The 10,942-nt window shown below is 37.7% G+C and overlaps 2 pseudogenes; one reads left to right on the top strand and one right to left on the bottom strand.

Moving 5' to 3' along the window:
- The window catches only part of LOC122070462, a 6,273-nt pseudogene extending 813 nt beyond the window's left edge, over nt 1-5,460 (top strand).
- On the bottom strand, nt 2,909-3,582 carry LOC122070469 (annotated as a pseudogene).
- Nucleotides 5,461-10,942: the final 5,482 nt, after the last annotated feature.

The following is a 10,942-nucleotide window of genomic DNA, read 5'->3' as shown; positions in this document are numbered from 1 at the left end:
GCCTGTTGACATTGTCCACTAGGTTCAACCTCAAGTTTACCATCTCTATCATTAACCAAACTGCTAGGGAACCGGTTAACTGTAAATTCATCGGTTGCAGACTTGCTGTGAACAATGTCATCCACATATATATTTATCATATCACAACTATGCAAGCCAAACAACTCATACACTGATGGATCATCTTTTACTTCCTTTATCTCATTGTTTGGTAGTATACACTTCGCTTGGAAAACTACATTATGACCCACAGGCACATGTGTGATGAGTTCATTGTAGATGTTATACACCATGTCCAAGTAGCCATATAAGTCTGGATCAACAATTTTAACTATAGTCTTCCCACTCCAATGGTATTCAATAGCACACTTAACATTCATTGCTAAAAAAAAAATGTGAAAACAGAGAAAATCAGTAACATTGCTTAATACTCATTAGAATGGTAAACTTTTCATCAAAGATTTTAGATAATATACAAGTCAAAGCATTTATACATCCAAAAAAGAAATTTTCAAATCAAAATCAAGGACCAATCATAGCAATGCATAATACAGAGAACCTAATCATAGTAATTTTCAACTATCAACTATCAACTATCAACTATTTTCCCATATATTTTCTCATAACAAAATAATCTGGTTAAATCATCAATCCACACTTAACATAAATAATTGATCTTTTCTAACTTTCTTGAGGGATGATGTTGTCATTTTGCCCTCTCTATCCGGCCGTATAATAAGATAATATATCGTGTTCAAGAGAGGGAGAGAATATGTTTTACAGCAGCAATAGAACGTAAGTCGATAGAAATCGTGAACCTCTGATGTAGGAACTATAAAACCTCTAGATGATTGAAGACTAATTCACAGATATGCTACTTGATCACACATTAAGCTGATATGAATGGGTCACATACTTACCTTAAAGGTTAGAAGAAAGAGAAAAAAAGAGGGGGGGGGAACCAATGGAAGTTCCATTTGGTTCTAGGAAGACTACAACAAGAAATTATTACTTCTACTATGGTTTCCTATTGGATCAGGGTATTGTTAGCCCTACTGGTAAGGTTCTTACACACTGAACAGTGTCAAGTTCCCTTGGTTGGTGCCACAAAAATTCAGTTCTGATCATGCTACCTGGAGGGCATTCAGATAACCACAGAGAAGGTTTGGCAATGTTAGAGCTCCAAAATGAAATAACATAATTGGTGCATTGAAAATGCTTTCAGTTGTATAGGGCCATTGTAGTAGAGCTCAAAAATGGAATACAAGGGCATTTCGATAGACACGTTTTCAGAGAAGCTTGTGAGCAGCAAGCACATGATAGAGAAGATAACAGAGGGCAAGCACATGATAAAGAAGACCTGTGAGGGCAATGGGCACCCACTTTCAATGTATCTTACCACGGCCGAGAAATGGTTTTCAGAATTTTTTTATAGTTAAAAGAAAACCAATTGATACCTAATACATTTTCTATCAGAGTGTTTGTTAAAATTACCTACAGAGTAAGGGAGAGAAAACTTGGAACGACAATCCAAACACATTTCACTGCATATAACAAACATTTCACAGGTCTTCTTCCAAAGAGCTCCAAGAAAAAATTTTACTTTCTTTTTTCCCCACTCCAAAGTGCATAAACCCTAGATTAACTTGACAAGAAGAACCCTAAATTAGAAAGGAAGAAGAAGAAACCGAACCCTACATACCTTGGGATAGAGGTTCGGACGCCGGAGGAGGTAGAATCCCGAACCGTAGGAGGGGAGAATCGCACGCCGGAGGAGGGTAGAATCGGACGCCGTAGGAGGGTAGAATCGCACGCCGGAGGAGGGTAGAATCGGACGCCGTAGGAGGGTAGAATCGCACGCCGGAGGAGGGTAGAATCGGACGCCGTAGGAGGGTATAATCGCTCGCCAGAGGAGGGGAGAATCGCACTCCGGAGGAGGGTAGAATGGGACGCCGGTGGGTCTTCGTCTTCTTGTCCGGCCGAGTGAGTGAGAGGAGTGAGCAGTGAGATGAGAGATGAGAGAGGAGAGATGTGAGATGGGTATGGGTTTAGAAGATAGGAAATAAAGGAGAGGGCAATATTGTCCTCTCACTCAGGGTGGGGGTATTTTGGGTATATTAGAAAAAAACTAACCGGTTTTCATTCATTTCTCACGGTCGGCTAACGGCAGGGACCGATTTGAAATTTTTTGAATTTTTAGGGGGTGGCTTTGACGTTTTGAAAAGTACAGGGGGTGGCGTTGAATAACGACCGAAGTTCAGGGGGTGGCAATGCAATTTTCTCTATATTAAATTTCTTCAAAAAAGATGTAAATTCAAGGGAAGGGGGAACCAGAACTGAATATCAAAGAGGGATGTTCAAGTGGAGAAGAGAATACAACTTACATTCTCTTTATGTCCACCAATGTGCCTAGAAAGAGATCCAAAGAGCTAGTTGGCATGAGGACCCTGAAAATTTGAATGTTTGTAAATGAAAATTTTTAAAATGAATCATTTTTTGAACTATGCAGATAGGAAAAAGGTTGAAAAATCAGAACTTACAGGTCCCGAGAGTAGTGATGTTCCCAATTTCTTTTGGGATTGGACCCAACTATCAGTTTCCGAGAAGGAAGCTGAAACGACATCTCTCTCCATTTTCAAGGAATGAATAGAAGATTTGGATTTGCTTAACATAGAGCCTAAAAGCAGAGAAAGAAAGAGAGAGAGAGAGAGAGAGAGCTTACGAATATTTTATTTTATTTAACATTAAAAAAAAAAATCCAAGACTCATAATTAGCAACAAAACTTACTTCCATAGAAAGTGGGAGCAATCCTTGCATAATCAACCAAGAAAAAGAATCACCAATAAAGGACGGAGAATAAAAGAGAATCCCCCTTGCCATTAGTTTATTCAGTAAACTAAAGGCCTCTTAACGGTCGGCCTTTGCTACTCGCTCAATCTCGTCCTTCTTCTTGAAGTCATAACTGTTCGATGAACCCTTGGCAACATTGATGAGCTCATCTGCCAAGCATTCTGCTATGGTTTTTATATTCCTAAAAGCACTCTCATGAGCACCTGTTAGAAGATATATTGCTTGGTTAACACGCCTTAGAGGAGAGATATAGCTTCATGCCTCACCACACCAGTAGAACCAATTGGAGTTGCAACTTCTCTTAGCCCGCTGTTGATGATTGCATTAACAATTACTTGAATGGGGTTTAAGTCTGTGAGGAGGTGGAAGATTTCCATACCATGCTTGACAATTCGGACAACTATTAGTTTCTTCTCGTTGTTTCGTCCATGCATAATCAGAGAATTTGTTAGCCTCTCCACAATGGGGCATTGGGTCTTCTTGAATCTCTTCACAGAATACCTCCCTTATGTGTGGTACATAGGTGGCATGCTTGGATGGAGACACACCAATGTAACCCACCAAATAAATATCACCGGTCTGATCTTCTTCGAAAGACCATTTGTTGAAAAGCTTCACCTCTGGTTGAGCTCCGACGACCGTCATCGCCGCTGATGCGAAGCATAAACTTGTGCGTTCTCTAAACCCTAGAACACCTACTTCGCACAAGTATACACTTAGGAAGATGCATATCATAACAGGAGGATACATTATCATAAAATATATTTAAAAAAGAAAGAGAGAGGAACATGAGATTAAAAAAAGAAAAATAAAGGTGTGTGAGAGAGAGTGAAAAAAGCATGAGAGATAAAGAAGGGATTTGGATGTGGATCGTGAAAGGAATAAGAAATAAATTTTTTAGAGTATTTAACACAATTTTGAATAGAAGATTTCGATTTGCTTAACACAAAGCCCAAAAGAAGAGAGAGAGCTATGAAGATGGAAGGATAAGGAAGTAATAGGCAAAGCATATCATAAAAGATATTTAAAAAAAGAAAGAGAGAGGAACGTGAGATTTGGAAAGGAAAAGAAAAGTGTGTGCGTGTGTGAGAGAGTAGAATAAGAAAGAGAGATAGCAAAGGATTTGAACGTGACTTGTAAGAGGAATAAGAAATTAAATCTTTTTTAGAATATTTAAATTTTTTTTAGAGATTATTTAAGTATTAAATAAAGTAAAGGGTACCAAAAATTTGGAAAAATTAGAATAGCAAACAGCAAAGAAAGTAAAAACGATAAGGTATTTAAATAAAATACAAGGACAAAGTAGTCAAGTGAAAGATTAGCCACGAAGTTTGAGTACATACTTTTATATAATAGTATGATATATATATATATATATATAACAGCGCGAATTGGATGAACATGAGAAGCTTGTATCCATTTTTCAACAAGTAGATGTTGTGATCTCTACACTTCCAGTTCCTCAAGTCCATGACCAACTCAAGATCATCAATGCCATGAAGGAAGCTGGTAACATAAAGGTATATAGTGCTATTTATTCTTTACTTGCTTCTTTGATTATCTTCTGTCAGTTCAGCTTCTCTATTAATTTGTCCATTTAGAGGTTTGTTCCCTCAGAATTTGGCAATGAAGTGGACAAGCCAACAGCACTTCCACTTCCAAAGGGTCTTGGATGACAAGAAGAAGATAAGAAGAGCCACAGAAGAAGCTGGGATTCCCTACACCTATGTGACAGCAAACTCACTTGCCCTATATTTCATAGATTACTTACTCCATCCTCATGATAAGCTCCAAGAGGAAGTTACAGTCTATGGCAATGGTGAAGCTAAAGGTATTACAGACAAATATTCTTCTATATATATTTATTTATTGATGATTTCTCTTCAATTTACTTGGTTTAACAGAGTTAATCTAATCTACTGCCTAGCGCAGTTGGTGAGCTGTGGTGTGCAAAAAACCCCATGCTCACGAGGAGATCTCAAGTTCGAGCCTCCTGCTATTACCTACTTCTCTCCCTACCTACCAAAATAAAATAAAATCTAATCTACTACATTGCACAGTGGTACTAAATTTTGAGGAAGATGTTTCTGCATACACAATCAAAGCCTCAGTCGACCCAAGAACATTAAATAAAGCCATCGTCCTTAGGCCACCAGGAAATATCATATCTCTGTTGGATTTGATTACTTTGTGGGAGAATAAGTTGAGAAGGAAGCTGAAAAAGGTTCATATCCCAGAGGATGAAATTGTCGAGCAATCTAAGGGTAAGAAATGCTCCCTTATGACCATATCAAAATTTAGGATTTAGGCTAACAGTCTTCTACTTGAAGCCTAATAATAACAATCTTCTCCAAACAAAAATAATGTGAAACTAACTATTCATCCTTATATATGTTATTGGCATTACAGTTCTACCCCATCCAGACAATATATGCGCATCAATCCTTCACAGCATCTTTGTGAAGGGTGAACAGGTGAGTTATGACTTGAGGGAGGATTATTTAGAGGCTTCTCAGCTATACCCAGATTATTAGTACTTGTCGATTGATCGTGTTCTTGATATATGTATGGTCAATTCCCCTATCATTCCAAAGCTCTCTGAATTCTGAATTTCTTATGGATCACAGGCCTTATCATTGGCAAAGTTTTAGACTTTCAATCCACCAAAAATAAGATATTACTCTAAAGTTGTGTTATATAAAATAAAAACAAAAATCTATGTTTTCATGAAATGAGAGCATGATTGTTTCTAGCAATGGTTGTGTTAGTGACCTATTTAAATGTTGTCTGTGTGAAATGGGTTGAGCAAGTTACACAATTTTAAACACTAACTTTTTTTTTGGGTGAATGAAAATATATTAAAGAAAATAAAAAAAGAAATACAAAGCCAAGCCATAGGCTATTCAAAGGCCAAAGCCCAAACAAATGAAGAACCAAGGGGAGGGGACAAAACAACTATCAAGGGGGATACAAGAAAAACTAGGAGTGTGGGAAAATTACATACCAAGAAAAGAATGGTACACTAAAATAAGGGGGAGGGGAGAAACAAAAAAAAAGAGGCTTCATCAAGGTTAGGGGGAAGGAGAGACAAGTAGAAGATCCCAAGCCAAAGCAAGATGCCTATTTCTAAAAGAATCTGGGCATCTGGCACACCTATAAAGGATTTTATTCGTCACCTCGAAGGTGATGGCATTTCATATTTGATCAATAAAACGTGAAGAGGAAGTCCATCTCCTTTTATTTCTTTCCCATCAAATATAGTGAATTGCTGCACAAAAAGCCAACTTACCTACAATATCACAAGAAGTTTTGCCATTGAATTCTTTTAAGATCCACCTCCATTCCCTGTCAAAAGAAAGGATAACTCCAGGGAGGGGCCAACATTTCCTGAGAATACCATTCCAAACCGACTTGGAAAAGGAACAGGAGAAAAAAAGATGATCCACACTTTCTATAGAGTTCCAACAAAAGTAGCAATTGGGAATGGCTATATTTCTTTGAAGAAAAAACTCCTGAGTGTGGAGGGATTTAGTCATAGCCCTCCAAGCAGTAAAGGAATGCCTAGGGATGGAAGAATTAAACCAAATAGATCTAAACCATGGAACAACAGGAGCTCTAATGCGCACCAGATTCCAAGCAATAGAACTGGTGGATTTATTAGTAGAGTTATCCCATTGAATAGAATCCCCACTACCCCTAGGCCTAAAGCGAATATTCGGCAATTTCTTCCAAACCTCTATGAGAGAGAGAATTACCAGGGCCAGGAAGCCAATTCCCATTGTTATATTATTATAGTTCATGTATTCTCTAGACTTTTTATCTCAAACCTTCTTATTGTATCATCTTCCTATGGTCTTGGTGAGTCATGATTCATGAAGGCAATTATCAAACAGGTAAGTCATAACTAACCACAAGGGGGTAGCAGAGTTGACAAAGGACCTTTGCCTCAAGAAGTGTGTGGTTATGAGTTTGACTCCTCTTACCTCCTTGGGGCCACTCACACAAGGTGTTTATTACTCTTCACTACTTTCGGTGAAAGTTGAATGGTTCTCATTCAACCATGGTATGACCTAGTCCATGAAGTTGTGAGGGTCAGTAATCTATGCCTGATTGTGTGTTAGATTTGGGCTTAGATCGTTTTCTACTTCACTCTCTTTTGTGATTCTTCATTTGGATTGGGTCTTCTTCTTATAAGCTTAGTCAGCACTCTTCTCTACCTTACTTTGTTCCTCTCTTCTTTCTTTCTAATGGTATCCCCACCAAATGCCTCTTCACTCAAAATGGCATCTCTAATGCTTCTGTTACTACTTCTAATCCCCTCTCCAACCCCCAAAAAACGATCTACTTTTGAATGATTATCTTTCCCAATTCGAACTCCATACTTTCTGTGATGAGCTTGCCACTATTGAGAAATTAGTCCCTAGATCACCAAAGTTACTCTCTTTACTTGAAGGCTTAGGGCTTGGATATGAGTATTTCAAACCTCAATCCTTTCTAGCCCAAACTCTTCCCTCATTTCAAAAGGTTGTCTTTAGTTTTCAAGGTGATGTAGAGAAGGTTTATGGAGAATTCTTAGATCGGCTAGACCGGCAAAAACTCACTTGATCAGAACGAAAGTTTGATTTTTACATCTTAATTACTAAATGTCGTAACTTTGGATTGGATGGAGTTACGAGAGCCATAATACCTTTTTAGAAACACCATCCAATGCTCTACACTCATTGGAACCAAATTCGGACCTCAAATTCATAGTTTAAGGGTGTACCAGGTCTCTGAAGTTTTGTGCATAATTTTAGAATATTTATTTCCTATTTTTTTCTCTTTTATTTTGTTTCCTATTTTATTTTGTTTTCCTTTCTTTTGTGATATGACCTTCTATAAATAGGATCATTTTGGATGACATAAAGACATCTCCAAATTTATGAATCAGTTCAGTTATCTTAAAATTTAATGTTTTCACTACCTTGTGGATTCGAGGGTCGTTAGCGATAGAATAAGATCTAGCCCCCATACTTCTCACTGCATCACAAGGCCATGAAATCCTATACATATCGATCCATCTCGGATGTTTGGCATTTCCAATCCTACAATGGCCTTCATTGGTCAACTTACATAAGCACTTCATGGAATTCCCCCCCACTTGAGACAATTAAGAGGCCTTCAAATTCAAGCATGTTAAAGCTTTATCTTAAAACCAATTGGCTTGAAGCGGTGTGGCCTCTTGTGGCTCTTATGATCCACAACCGATGTGAGACTATCTCAATACTCCCCCTTACGTGCAGGCCTCTTATGGATCTGTCTTCGTATGTCGAGCAGGGAGCCCATCATCGATGGAGGCTCTACGTACCTGTTCTGATACCATATTAAAATAAAAGTGATAGATGAAGAAGACAAGAGGAAGAAGAAGAAGAAGAAGAGAGAAAAAAAAGAGCAATATTTACGTGGTTCGGTTGTCCAACTTAACCTACGTCCACAGCAAGATGTTTCTTTCAATAACAATTATCTTGTGGGATTACAGTCCTTTTATAAGGATAATTTTGATCTTTTATTGAAACCAAATTTACCATACTTCTATTACAGCTAGTATCCTTATCAATGATCCCTTGATTGATTAACATTACAAACTTGGCTTTATCCCAAATCTTCTTGCCAAGCTGGTCCTTGGTGGAATTCTTATCACCAATCCCTTGATTGAGTAGCATACCAAGTTTGGCCTTATCCCAAATCTTCTTGCCAAGAAGGTCGTTGGTAACCGGTTGCACCAGAGGTCAAGCTAGGTATTGTTGGTATTGGGCATAGTGAGGTGCCATCAACAATACCATATAGTTCATTGTTCCTTAAAAGTGGGGTGAGTTGAAATCGCCAAAGTAAATAATTAGAATGTGATAGTTTAATGAAAAGAAAATTATTGAGGGAGAGAAAACTACAACAACCAACGAGGAGAAGGGGGGATCCAACATTAGCCTGGTGCTCTAATATCATGTTAAAGCTTTCAACTTAAAACCAAATGGCTTGAAGTTGGGTGGCATCTTATGGCTCTTATATATGATAATTGAGTCATCCATAGCCGATGTAGGATTATCCCAATAAAGCAAGAAAGGGTATATAGTCAAATGTGCAATAAGCATTAGCACAATACAATTCAAAGCTAACAACGATTCAAGTAATGCTGGATGTTTCTCAGACTTTTGCATTGGTTTGGAATCTTTATTGCCTCTAATCCCAAAAGCTATGAAGCTAAGATTGACAACTTACAAGATTATGGGGAGAAGGATACCAAAGACTCCAAAACGTCATATGTTATTAGATCCACAATTTTGTTCATGAGAAGTTAGCTTCTTAATGGATTTCTATTTTCTTATATAATAGGAAAGCTAAAAAAAAAAGTAGTTAAATAGAAAGTTAATTACATCATCGGTGATTATCCCTCTTAAAGGCATCCTATGGACCTTAGTAGCTGCCCTCGAAGCTAAGAAACATAATATTCGTATTGAAACAAAACTAAAACATGCATCGATCATAGACATCAAAATGGAAATATCCAACAAAAATCTTAAAGAGGTCTCATTGCTAATTTTTCTGGGTCCCTTGAGTTATCTATTGAACTAGCTGTACATCCCGTGTCCAAACTACAAACCTCACTATTCGTTGAAACCCTTTAGCAATGCTTGTTACAAGCCTTGCAAGACATTCCTAGCCTTTGGTGCCAATACATGACCTGTTGTTGTAAATATGGAAGACATTAGATGAAAATCACTTATCTTATGTTGTATGATGGTTGGAGAATGTGTGTTGAACTTGATCGATTGTGCAAGATGTTGTTGGAAGGTTGAGATGTGTAACTTGACACTCTCCTAAAGTCAGTATTTGCCCCATGCAAAACTGGCTCCAAGATAGAACAGCCCATTGGCTTCCAGCAGTAGACATGCACTCCATTATCGCCCCTTCAAGTAAATCGAAGTTGTGCTCAAATCGAAATAAAGAATTCAATTATAATAAATCGGCAAATTTGCAGCTAATACACTTAAGAGTATGAAAGGGAGGATGAAAAATTATGCTAAAAGAACACACCAATCCTTAAGAGACACACAATTCTGTGTGTGTGTGAGAGAGAGAGAGAGAGAGAGTGTGTGTATGTACACGTTTTTCCTTAAGAAGAGGGGTGACTATAGAAGTCTCGAATCATATGTAGAGTGAATTCAAGATATGTTAATTGTTTGGCAACCATCCTTATTTATGGGATGTAAGTACATTTTAGACATACTTGTTTGAATGGGTACATCTCTCCAAATTGTATGGTCAAGATCTAATGTCCAGTCAAGATTCCAAATCGAGGCACATAGATACATCCCCTTTGAATGAGGAGACTCGATCAGGTTCACGTATGAGATTGTTCTCGTACATTCATGATCCGTGGATTTGGAATCTATTAAATGAAGAGAAAAAAAAGTAGATTTCAAATACATGGACCAGGGACGTAAGAGATTATTCTCCTACGTGAACCTGATCCTCTAATAGATTCTAAATCTACAGATCAAGGGTGTACGAGTTGTTCTTGTACATAAACTGATCCAATCTCTTGAATGAGTGTGACTGTACATAGAAGTGCTTCTCTTGTAAGTGAAGTACTCTAAAAAGACATATTTCCATTCTTCTAGTTGTCCAATCATATAGGCATGTCAAGAAGAATTATATCTCATGGGGATGCTACTACATGTAAAACTAGGTGCCTCTTCACTACGTTGGCTCTCATTTGTGTAGAGAAACCACTCTCTATCCATGGGTCATTGTCGTTCCCCAGTCTCTTCATCCATGGGTCTTCACCGATGAACTTTCCAGCTAACAAACATCTCTACATACTCATATATTCTCCATGGTAAATTTAAAAGATATGTTTTGAAACTTTTAATTAAAAAAATATTTAACACAACACGTATAAATACCCAACTAATCATAGCTTAATGAAAGGTAGCATTAAATAGGACAACAACAGCCAATCAACCGTAGCCATACCAAGGTACAAAACCATCACAAATCAAAATAGGCTGATCCTCGAATGGAATGCTTAGGTAGTCATTTAAGACATATATC

This window comes from Macadamia integrifolia, unplaced genomic scaffold (genome assembly GCF_013358625.1).
Source record: "Macadamia integrifolia cultivar HAES 741 unplaced genomic scaffold, SCU_Mint_v3 scaffold930, whole genome shotgun sequence".
NCBI lineage: Eukaryota > Viridiplantae > Streptophyta > Magnoliopsida > Proteales > Proteaceae > Macadamia > Macadamia integrifolia.
The sequence above is the reverse complement of the archived record's forward strand: the minus strand, read 5'-3'. Positions and strand labels throughout refer to the sequence as shown.